Genomic DNA, 13,013 nt, shown 5'->3' with positions numbered 1-13,013 from the left:
TTTCACTATTCAGAGAAATAAATCATGAACAACTGACCATACTAATGCCAATTCCATATTTTATGGTGTTCTGTGCCTCAGGAATTCCTACATAACTTGGCATGGGAAACCTTAAGAGGCACCGGTGGGAAACATGAGTGTGGATACTGGCTATTCATCAGTGTTCCTTAATGCAATAAAAGCCATGTTAGGAGTCCATGCTGTAGGGAGTTCCTCATTCACCCAGTTGCTCAAAATGTAAGAGTGGAAAAGAAACAAAGCTTTGACAAAACATGTACCAGAAGGGAAAAAAAACTAGAATCAAATCCAACTAGAAACAAATTCAGGGAAAAGACCTGCTCGTCATTGAGAGGAGCTCCATGGAAACAGTTGCTCATTCACAGCCATGGCCAAAACAAAGATAATGTTTGGATGTCTAAGGGATGGAGAATAACCTGCTCTGGACACGCGCTGAGCTGTGGACACTCAGTCTCTATAAAGGATATAGCAGATAGAATGCCATTTGAGGAAGGACTGCTAGGAACAGATGGCGTTCACCTTTCGAAGCGGGGAAAGGCCTTATTTGCGCACAGACTGGCTAACCTAGTAAGGAGGGCTTTAAACTAGGTTCGACGGGGACAGGTGAGCAAAGCCCACAGGTAAGTGGGGAACAAGACCTGGGAGATGGGTTGGAAACAGGAGGGAGCACGGGCTATAATGGCAGAGAGGAAGGAGGGTCAGGGCAAAGCTGGGAGGCAAGATCAAACCAGTATCTTAGATGCCTTTATACAAATGCAAGAAGTATGGGTAATAAGCAGGAAGAACTGGAAGTGCTAATAAATAAATACAACTATGACATTATTGGCATTACTGAAACTTGGTGGGATAATACACACGACTGGAATGTTGGTGTGGATGGGTATAGTTTGCTCAGGAAGGATAGACAGGGGAAAAAGGGAGAAGGTGTTGCCTTATATATTAAAAATGTACACACTTGGACTGAGGTGGAGATGGACATAGGAGACGGAAGGGTGGAGAGTCTCTGGGTTAGGCTAAAAGGGGTAAAAAACACAGGTGATGTCGTGCTGGGAGTCTACTACAGGCCACCTAATCAGGCGGAAGAGGTGGATGAGGCTTTTTTCAAACAACTAACAAAATCATCCAAAGCCCAAGATTTGGTGGTGATGGGGGACTTCAACTATCCAGATATATGTTGGGAAAATAACACCGCGGGGCACAGACTATCCAATAAGTTCCTGTACTGCATTGCAGACAACTTTTTATTTCAGAAAGTTGAAAAAGCTACTGGGGGGAAGCTGTTCTAGACTTGATTTTAACCAATAGGGAGGAACTTGTTGAGAATTTAAAAGTTGAAGTAAGCTTGGGTGAAAGTGATCATGAAATCATAGAATTTGCAATTCTAAGGAAAGATAGAAGGGAGTACAGCAGAATAGAGACAATGGATTTCAGGAAGGCGGATTTTGGTAAGCTCAGAGAGCTGATAGGCAAGGTCCCATGGGAATTAAGACTGAGGGGAAAAACAACTGAGGAAAGTTGGCAGTTTTTCAAAGGGACGCTATTAAGGGCCCAAAAGCAAGTTATTCCGATGGTTAGGAAAGATAGAAAATGTGGCAAAAGACCACCTTGGCTTACCCTTGAGATCTTGCGTGACCTACAAAATAAAAAGGCGTCATATAAAAAATGGAAACTAGGTCAGATCACAAAGGATGAATATAGGCAAATAACACAGGAATGCAGAGGCAAGATTAGAAAAGCAAAGGCACAAAATGAACTCAAACTAGCTATGGGAATAAAGGGAAACAAGCAGACTTTTTATCAATACATTAGAAGCAAGAGGAAGACTAAGGACAGGGTAGGCCCACTGCTCAATGAGGAGGGGGTAACAGTAACGGGAGACTTGGAAATGGCAGAGATGCTTAATAACTTCTTTGTTTCGGTCTTCACTGAGAAGTCTGAAGGAATGTCTAATATAGTGAATGCTTACGGGAAGAGGGTAGGTTTAGAAGAGAAAATAAGGAAAGAGCAAGTAAAAAATCACTTAGAAAAGTTAGATGCCTGCAAGTCACCAGGGCCTGATGGAATGCATCCTAGAATACTCAAGGAGTTAATGGAAGAGTTATCTGAGCCTCTAGCTGTTATCTTTAGGAAATCATGGGAGACGGGGGAGATTCCAGAAGACTGGAAGGGGGCAAATATAGTGCCCACCTATAAAAAGGGAAATAAAAACAACCCAGGAAACTACAGACCAGTTAGTTTAACTTCTGTGCCAGGGAAGATAATGGAGCAGGTAATCAAAGAAATCATCTGCAAACACTTGGAAGGTGGTAAGGTGATAGGGAATAGCCAGCATGGATTTGTAAAGAACAAATCATGTCAAACTAATCTGATAGCGTTCTTTGATAGGATAACGAGCCTTGTGGATAAGGGAGAAGCAGTGGATGTGATATACCTAGACTTTAGTAAGGCATTTGATACAGTTTCGCATGATATTCTTATAGATAAACTAGGAAAGTACAATTTAGATGGGGCTACTATAAGGTGGGTGCATAACTGGCTGGATAACCGTACTCAGAGAGTAGTTGTTAATGGCTCCCAATCCTGCTGGAAAGGTATAACAAGTGGGGTTCCGCAGGGGTCTGTTTTGGGACCGGTTCTGTTCAATATCTTCATCAACGATGTAGATGTTGGCATAGAAAGTACGCTTATTAAGTTTGCGGACGATACCAAACTGGGAGGGATTGCAACTGCTCTGGAGGACAGGGTCAAAATTCAAAACGATCTGGAAAAATTGGAGAAATGGTCTGAGGTAAACAGGATGAAGTTCAATAAAGATAAATGCAAAGTGCTCCACTTAGGAAGGAACAATCAGTTTCACACATACAGAATGGGAAGAGACTGTCTAGGAAGGAGTATGGCAGAAAGAGATCTAGGGGTCATAGTGGACCACAAGCTTAATATGAGTGAACAGTGTGATACTGTTGCAAAAAAAGCAAACATGATTCTGGGATGCATTAACAGGTGTGTTGTAAACAAGACACGAGAAGTCATTCTTCCGCTTTACTCTGCGCTGGTTAGGCCTCAACTGGAATATTGTGTCCAGTTCTGGGCACCGCATTTCAAGAAAGATGTGGAGAAATTGGAGAGGGTCCAGAGAAGAGCAACAAGAATGATTAAAGGTCTTGAGAACATGACCTATGAAGGAAGGCTGAAGGAATTGGGTTTGTTTAGTTTGGAAAAGAGAAGACTGAGAGGGGACATGATAGCAGTTTTCAGGTATCTAAAAGGGTGTCATCAGGAGGAGGGAGAAAACTTGTTCACCTTAGCCTCCAATGATAGAACAAGAAGCAATGGGCTTAAACTGCAGCAAGGGAGATTTAGGCTGGACATTAGGAAAAAGTTCCTAACTGTCAGGGTAGTCAAACACTGGAATAGATTGCCTAGGGAAGTTGTGAAATCTCCATCTCTGGAGATATTTAAGAGTAGGTTAGATAAATGTCTATAGGGGATGGTCTAGACAGCATTTGGTCCTGCCATGAGGGCGGGGGACTGGACTCGATGACCTCTCGAGGTCCCTTCCAGTCCTAGAGTCTATGAGTCTATGAGTCTATGAGAAAGGGGATTTCTGAGACAGGCTGTGAGAATGGGAGTGGCTGCCATACGCTGACAGACTGAAAAGTCTGGGACTGTTTAGTTTAGAGAAGAGACAAAGAAGGGGGCATATGATAGAGGAGAGCAAAGTGAAGAAAGAACTGATGAAATTTAAATGGACAAAACCAGAACAGTTCCCAAGCAGTAATATCTATAGAGAGTGTTTCAAAAGAGCTAATTTCCCCAAAGGAGAGGTGGTCAAGAGACAGTTGTGTTCTGCATTTGGAGAGAAGCAGTATAAGATACTCGTATCACATGAGGTGATGAAATACTTTCCAGTCCATTAGAAGACAAGGATGGCGACAAACAGCATCTACAACTGAATCGTAGAGTTCCAAACACCCGAGTTACGACTGGCTGATCAAGAGCACATCTCACTCGGGACCAGACGTACACGGTGAGGCAGCTGGAGAGCCAAAACAATCCCAAAAGACAGGGTGGGGAGGAGGCAAACCCAGGACAGTTCTGTGTTAAACGTCAGGTATTCAGTAAAAAGGGGAAGGTTTAAAAAAAATTTTACAAAATTAAGAAAGAATGGAAAAGCTGGGCTGGGATTAGTTAAACAAAAAAATCTTAGGAGTGTAATTAATGCCTGTCAACAACATGGTTTATGGAAAACATGTCTTGTCAAATAAACCCAATTTCATCCTGAAATGAGAGTGCACTTTTGATTGATCCTGGGAACCAAGCAGATGCAATAGCGCTTGATTTCTCTGAGGCATTTGTTTCAGTAAGGGAAAAAAATAAGATTAAAAAAATGCACAGTATACAATACCAGTAGAGCACAGGTAAAGAGGACTAAAAACTGGCTAACTGAGAGATCTCAGAAAGCAGTTGTCAATGGGGCATTGCCACTGAATGGGGGTGTTTTTATGAGGTTCTTCAGGGTTCCGTTTTTGACCCAATACTATTCAGTATGTTCATCAATGATCTGGAAGCAAATAGAATATCACCTCAGATAAAATTTGTGGACAACCCAAAGATTGGCAGATTGGTTACAAAGAGGAGGCCAGGGCAGGCACTCTGATTGATCCGGAATATTTGCTGAGCTGGGCCCATGCAAACAAAATGTTTTAATACAGACAAATACAAAGGGATACTCTTGGAACACGGAAAGCAGGCTCGACCCACAGACATGGGATGCAGGGCACTGAAAAGAATTTCAGGTCACCGTAGACACCCAACTTATCATGAGATCCCAGTGTGATGCTCTGGCCAAAAGCACAGAGGTGATCCTTGGATGCATAAACAGGGGAGCAATACATTGGAGCAGGTGGAGGATTTTACATCTGCACATGGTATTGGTGAAACTGACTGCATTCAGTCCCGGGATCCACATTTCAGAAATAATGTTGAAAAACTGGAGAAGGCACAGAAAACAGCCACAAAAATGATTAGATCTTCATTTATGCATCTTAAATGCCAATGACGTGCTCTTTAACCTAGTGAAGAAAGGCAAAGCAGCACCCAATCACTGGAATCTGAAGCCAGACAAATTCCAGTTGGAAATAAGGGCCAAGTTTTTAACACTCAGAGTGATTAAAGTTTGCAACACACTGAGAAGGGAAGTGGTGGATTCTCTAACTCCACATGGCTACAGATCCAGACTGGATGCTTTTCTGGAAGATCTGCTTGAGGGCTTGTCTACACTTAAAATGTTACGATAGTGCTGCCATGGAGCTTCAAGGTAGGCACTACTTACACCGACAGCAGGGGTTCTCCCACCAGCGCAGTTAATCCACCTCCCCAAGAGATGGTAGATAGGTCAATAGAAGAATTCTTCCATTGACCTAATGCCGGCTACACCAGGGTTAGGTTGACACAGCTACATCTCTTCGGAGTGTGGATATTTTCAAAAAAGGAAAATGCAATGTTAGGTTGTATGAATGAATGCATAACATGCAAATCATGGCAGGTGATAGTACTCATCTACTTGGCACTGATTAGGCCTTAGCTGGAGTATTAAGTCTAGTTTGGGTCACTGATGTATAGGAAGAACGTAGAGAAACTGGAAAGGATCCAGAGGCAAGCGACAATGATGATCAAGGGGATAGAAGACAAGCCATGAAATCAAGGGCCGAAGCAACCATTTGTGTTTGGTTTGGAAAAGAGAAGAGTGAGTGGAACAAGGGAGCCATCTTCAGATACTTGAAAGCCTGCGATAAGAAAGATGGAGGAATTTTATTATCTCTCGCTGCAGAGCACAGGACAACAGGCAGTGGGTTCAAACTCCAACATAGCAGATTTTGATTATATCTGAGAAAAAACTTCCTAACTGTAAGACCAGGAGGACAATGAAAAAGATGTCTTGGGAGGTTGTGGAAGCCAAAGGTGGCGGGACATCCAAATCTCTGGGATGGTTTAAATACAAAACACATCCTGCATCTTGGCAGGGGGTCAGACTGGCTGATGCTTGCATGTTTCTATCCTCATGGCTCTATAATTCTATAATGTAAAATCCTAGAGTGGAATAGGCCTTAGTCACACACGTTATGAAGCCTGAATCAGGGGTAACTGTGCAAAATTTAATGACTGGTGTTACACAGGAAGTCAGGCTGGATGATCAGATGGTCCCTTCTGACCTTAAATCATATGAATCTATCAACAAAGTAGATCAGGCATTTTTATTTACTCTGTTTCACAGCACACAAAGAAGGGAACATCCAATTACAATGAAAATCTGAACATATAAAATTGAGAAAATAAAGTTGTCAAAATACTTCATATTTGGCCTGTGGGACTCCTTGCCACCAACATGGTTGTAGCAAATAGCTTATCTGAATGGGATTCACCAACTGATTGGCCATTGTAGGTGGTTCTGGCGGCCCCCTTAGTTAAGGCTGTCTGACACCTTCCATTAGGAGACCTCATTTTCAGTGGTTTATACGTTTGCCAAACTCTAACCATTTGGCCACATTTGCAATGCTGGGCACCTGTTTCTGGATGAATTGTGTTTTGAAAATTTCAGGAATAACAGTTCAGCCAACATTTAGAGTGAAACTAGGCGGGAAGATGTCTTGCCCATGTTGAAATATTCTTATAGTTATTCCTGTGAGGAGCCCTAGCACCTCCATGCTTTCCAGCAGATAAAATTAAGGTAACACCTCCCTTCCCCCCGTTAACAGCCAGAGCCCTGAAATGTAAGAGAAAGAGGTGATAGTGTCTGTGCATTAAGATATATCTGGCTCCTCAGGTCTTTATTCAGTTCTTATTCCACGGGGAATTTTGCCTCAGTGGGGCCTGAGCAAAATATAGGGCATAGCCTCCTATATTGGCCTTATATTGTACATCTACTAACACCTCTCATTGTGAAGGATCCACTGTGCCACTAAAATACATCCTCCTCAGATCATGAGGCCAGTGGCAGGGGCAGCTGGGTGTCCACAGAAAGGAATGGCAATTTGGACAGTGATACAGGAGCAGACTCACCCCTGTGGCGAGCAGATGTTTAATGGCTGTGCAGAGCAGAAAGGACCACAGATCTATTCTCTATCCCATTACACCCACATCACAGTGGGTTTCTCGAGCAGGTGAGCTCCTCAGCAAGAGATGTGTACCTGTGAACTGTGAGACAGAAGTGTCTTTCCTAGGAATCCCCATCAGGTAGCCATGTCCCACACCTCCCTCACCCCAGCATCTGCAGCAACATCCCACGTCGAGAGCAAACACAGGGTTTTACACCATTTATAATATAGCTCTGTGCAATCCCAGGGGGGTTCGTTCAGCCTCTCTGGGAGAAGTGGCATCTGGATATAAACAGGCTGGAGACAAGTCTTTCTGCATTTCTATGCTATTTATACGGCCTTAGGAGTAAACAGTAATTAAGGGACCTTCCCAAAGGGTGATGAGAACTCTGGGGCTCTGTGCTGAGTCAGAGAGGAATTGGCTGCTCTGCGTATTTGTATATATTTTAAAAATTATAGTAGATTAGGAAGAAAACTGGGGATAATAACTTGTGCTCCATAGGGTCTGATATCCTGTAAATGCCCAGGATGGCTTGGTAGATAGGAGACAGACAGATCTGGAGACAGATGACTGAAGGGAGACACAAGCACTTTCTGCTGACACACAGGGCTGTTTCCTCAATGTGTAGAGGACAATGCACCAACTCCATTTCCTGAGGAGATTTCCCTTTGCATTTCAAACAACACTCTGTTTCAAGCAAAATATATAAAACAGATGTATTAAGTACAGACAGATACAATCCAGGGAAAAGGGCGCGAAATGATTGTTTGCAGTTGCTTTCACGGAGGGAGGATTGACTGATGACATTTACCCATAACCACCCTCGACAATTTTTGGCCTTATCAGGTACTGGAATCTCAACCCAGAATTCCAATGAGCAGGCAAGACTGCGGGAACTATGGGATAGCTATGGGATAGCTACCCACAGTGCAACGCTCTGGAAGTCGACGCTAACCTCGGTACGTGGACGCACACCGCCGAATTAATGTGCTTAGTGTGGCCGCGTGCACTCGACTTTATACAATCTGTTTCCAAAGATAGGTTTCTGTAAAATAGGAATAATCTCATAGTGTAGACATACCCTGAGTAACCAAGTCAAATATTCTTTCAAAGCTTGTAACACCATTGCCCTCTATCCGCTTCCCATCAAATTTTTAATTTTGCTTAAATATTCCACATTGCCCATCTCAGCACCATGACAGGATCCCTGCATTTAACTCTATATCTCTCAGGGGTAATTCTAAAATTGTGTCAAAAACATTTCTTTAAATTTACAATAATCTAAAACTTCCTCACTTGACAGTTTATTGAATAAATCCAGTGCTTTACCAGTTAACTTTGCAACTAATGTGGGCATCTACCGATCATCAGGAATCTTATGAATCACACACAGCCTCTCCAAGGTAGTGAAGTATTCAGCCTCATTGTATGCAGGATACAATTATTCCCAGTTTTGGATTTTTGAAGAGCTGGGAATCAGTTGAGTGGGAAGGTTCTGGTTCTGCTTTTCCAATTGGTGTTTCCGCTCTCCTTCTTTCTTCTCAGTTTCTTGTTGTTTTATTTTCATAGCCCTCCTGTGATCAGCCTCCTCTCTGGCAGCCTTTCCCTGCATTAGCTCTAAAATTCTCCTATGTTCTTCTTTATCTGCTGCCTGCAATCTGAATAGCTCCAACTTCACAATTGTTTTGCTGTTTTCGCTTACTTTGATGTTTTTCTGTCCCTATTTCGCTTTCCTGAAATAAGCAAATAAACTGGTAACCTCTTTGACTGATCTCCAGCTGATCACTGTGCCACTATGACCGACTTCCCTGGGATGAAACCTGGACCTGGGGTAAAGCTGAGCCCTCTGACACACCCGTCTGGGACCTCGCCCAGACTGTGATAAAGTGAAAAGCTGCAAACTCCTCCAGGTCCTGCACTCACTCAGATATTCACAGGCAGGGACACACCTAGCGAAGTTACAGGAAAGCTTTCGCCAGCCACTCATGAAACAAAATTAGAGGTTAGAGACCTGCCTCTGGCTCTAGGTTTCTAGGCCCATTCTCAGAGTGCAGCTTCCATTCTAGTGCATCTCACTGTGAGCAGGGAGCTGTGCACCTAGAGGCTGGGCCCTGAGACCAGTTTTGTCCCCTGGACATCTCACTTGTAACCAGAAACACACAGTGAGGCAGCCTATCACAGGTTTCACCCCCACTCTGAACTTCAGGGTAGAGAGATGTGGACCTGCATGAGGACTCCTAAGATTAATTGCCAGCTTAGATCAGTATGCTGCAACAACCCAAATTGTTCAAAACAGCTGTTTATGAGACATTTGGAAAACTCTGTCTTCCTCCACAAAATCTCTCCCTCCCAAATACTGTAACCCATCCCTCGGTAAACTTGAGAGACTTCTCCACCAATTTCCTGGTGAACACCAATCCAACCCCCTTGGATCTTAAAACAAGGAAAATAAATCAGGTTCTTAGAAAGAAGGCTTTTAATTAAAGAAAGAGGGTAAAAGAAATACCTCTGTGAGATTAGCATCCAAGCTACTCCACAGACAACAGATTCAAAACACAGAGGATGTTCCCCTGCGCAAAACCTTAGTTACAAAAAAGACCCAATTTGATTATCCCTCTAATGCACAGGACAAGTCACAAAACAAAATAAACATAAACTAATTAATTTCTTCTTTAATACTCACTACCCTGTTTGATTCCTGGTTCTTTTCACTCTGGCATAAAACTGAAACTAACACTGGGACAAAAGAAAACTTCCCTCCAGTCCTCTTGAAACATCCTGTCCCCACACTGGTTCCTCTGGTCAGGTGTCAGCTAGGCTAGGTAAACTTCTTAACCCTTTACAGGTAAAAGAGGCATTAACCCTTAACTGTCTGTTTATGACACAGCCGGAGAGCCAAAAAGACAGGGGAGGCAAATACAGGACAGTTCTGTGTTAAACTTCAAGTATTCAATAAAAAAATGAACGCTATGCAATATCAGAAGAGTACATTTAAAATGGACTCAAAACTGGCTAACTAAAAGATCTTAGAAAGTAGTTGTCAATGGGCCATTGTCAGTGAATGGGGTCTTTCTATGGGGTTCTGTGGAAGAGGCCAGGGCAGGCATTCAGATTGATTTGAACCATTTGGTGAGCTGGGTCCATGCAAACAAAATGTTTTAAGACAGACAAATGCAAAGGGATCCTCTTGGAAGAGGGAATGCAGTCTTGATCCACAGACCAGGGAACTTCATTATGAGACACAGGGACCATGAAAAGGATGTTGGGGTCATTGTAGACAATCAACTCATCATGAGCTCCCAGTGTGATGCTGTGGGCAAAAGTGCTGATGTGATCCTTGCATACCTAAGCGGGAGTGGTGAATTTGGAGCAGGGGAAGGATTTTACCTCTGCACATGTTATTGGTGAAAACGACTGTTTCCACTCCCAGGAACCACACTTCGGAAATGATGTTGAAAAAGTGGAGAGAGTGCAGAAAGGAGCCAAAAAATGCTTGGAGACTGGAGAAAATGCAGGTGAGAGAGGGAGATTTAAAGAGCTTCATTTACTAATCTTAAATACCAATAACATGCTCTTTAATCTACTGAAGAAAGGCAGAACAAGACTCAATCTTTGGAATCTGAAGGCAGACAAATTCCAGTTGGAAATAATGGCCCAATGTTTGGCATGCAGAACATTGAACATTTGGAACACACCGAGAAGGGAAGTGATGGATTCTCCAACTCCATACGTGTGCAGGTCTAGATTGGATGCTTTTCTGGAAGATGTCCTTGAGAGCTTGTCTGTACTTCAAAAGCTACAATGGTGCTGCCGCAGTGCTTCAACATTTACACTACTTACAATGACGTCAGGGATTTTCCCATCACTATAGTTAAACCACCTCCCCAAGAGGTGGTAGCTAGGTCGACTGAAGAATTCTTCCATTGACCTAATGCCGGCTACACCAGTGTAAGGTTGATAGAGCTACATCTCTCAGCGATGTGGATTTTTTCAAAAAAGGCAAATGGAAATCATAGGAGGTGATAGTGCTCAAGTACTTGGCACTGGTTAGGCCTCAGCTGGAGCATTGTGTCTAGTTTGGGTCACCGATGTAGAGAAAGGATGCAGAGAAACTGGAAAGGATCCAGAGGCAAGCAACAACAATGATCAAAGGGATAGAAGAAAAGCCATACGAGCAAGGGCTGAAGCAACCATTTGTATTTTGTTTGGAAAAGAGGAGAGTGAAGGGGACATTGAAGCCATCTTCAGATACTTGAAAGCCTGTGATAAGAAAGATGGAGAAATGTTATTATCTCTTGCCACAGAGCACAGGATAACAGGCAGTGAGTTCAAACTCCAGTATAGCAGAATTCGATTATATCTGAGAAAAAACTTCCTAACTTTAAGACCAAGAGGACAGTGGAACAGACACTTTGGAAGGTTGTGAAGCTCGTTCGCTGGACGTATCCCATAGGTGGTGGGATGCCGATCTCTCCGAGATGGTTTAGACACAACACATTCTGTATCTTGGCAGGGGATCAGACTTGCTGACCCTTGCATTCCTTTCTAATCCTATAGTTTGTTTCCATCATGTAAAATCCTAGAGTGGAACAGGTCTTATTCATACACAAGTTATGAAGTTTGATTCAGGTTAAATGGGTAAAATTTCATTGCCTGTGTTATACAGGATGTCAGACTGGATGATCAAATGGTCCCTTCTGACCTTAAAACTTATGGATCTGTCAAAGAAAGTAGATCAGACATTTTTATTTAGTCTGTTTCATAGCACACAAACAATCAATTACCTTGAAAATCTGAACATATACCATTGAGAAAAGAAAATTAACTCATCTTAGCTGAATGGGAATCAAAAATGGATTGACATTTGTAGGTTTTTCTGGTGGCACCTTTAGTTTTGTCTCTCTGACACCTTCAATAGGAGACCTTATTTTCAGTATATATGTGTGCCAAACTTTAACTATGTGGACTTATATGTGGAATGCTGCACTCAGATTTGGTCACCATATCTCAAAAAAGATGTACTGGATTAGGAAATGGTACAGGGAAGGACAACATAAGACTTGGACTTTTCAACTTTGAAATCAGACGACTAAGGGGTGATATGCTATAAGTTTATAAAATCATGACTGGTATTAAAAAATTGAATAAGGAAACCTTATTTACTCCTTCAGAAAACACATAACTCGGGGTCACACTTTGAAATTAATAGGAAGCAGATTTAAAACAAAGACAGTATTTCTTCATAATCAATCTGGGAACTTTTTGCCAGGAGATGTTGCAAAGGCCAAAACTATAACAGGGTTCAAAAAAGAACTAGATACATTCATGGAGGACAGGTCCACCAGTAGCTAATAGCGTGAATGGGCAGAGATGGTGTCCCTAGCTGCTGTTTATCAGAAGCTGGTAGTGGGTGACAGAGAATGAATCACTTGATGATTACTGTCATGAATATAGGGGGAAGGGTAGAAACCCTTCTATATGCTGTAAAATAAAACCCCTCCTTAACAGCTGTACTGGATTGCCTTACCTGTAAGGAGTTAAGCAGTTCAAATAAGCTATTTGGCACCTGACTAGAAGGACCAATGAGGAAAGAAGATACTTTCAAATGGGGGACTGGGGAGGTTTTGTTTGTTGTTCTGTTTTGTGGAGAGATGGAGGGTGAAGCCAAGCTGATACAATATCTCCTGAAAATATACCTGGAATAATCCATCTAAAACCACAGAAATTGTAAGGAGGGCAAGGAAATACATTAGCTTATCTTTTGTTTTGGCTTGTGAATTTTCTTATTGTACAGAGGTATTTTTATTCCTGTTTTTGTAAGCATGAAGCTGAGTACAGAAGGGAATCCTCCTTGTTTTAAATCATTTTATTACTCTGTAAAGTTACAAGAAATCCTGATT

The sequence above is a fragment of the Gopherus evgoodei genome, unplaced genomic scaffold (assembly GCF_007399415.2).
Source record: "Gopherus evgoodei ecotype Sinaloan lineage unplaced genomic scaffold, rGopEvg1_v1.p scaffold_93_arrow_ctg1, whole genome shotgun sequence".
Taxonomy (NCBI): Eukaryota; Metazoa; Chordata; order Testudines; family Testudinidae; genus Gopherus; species Gopherus evgoodei.
This window is presented reverse-complemented; position numbering follows the sequence as displayed.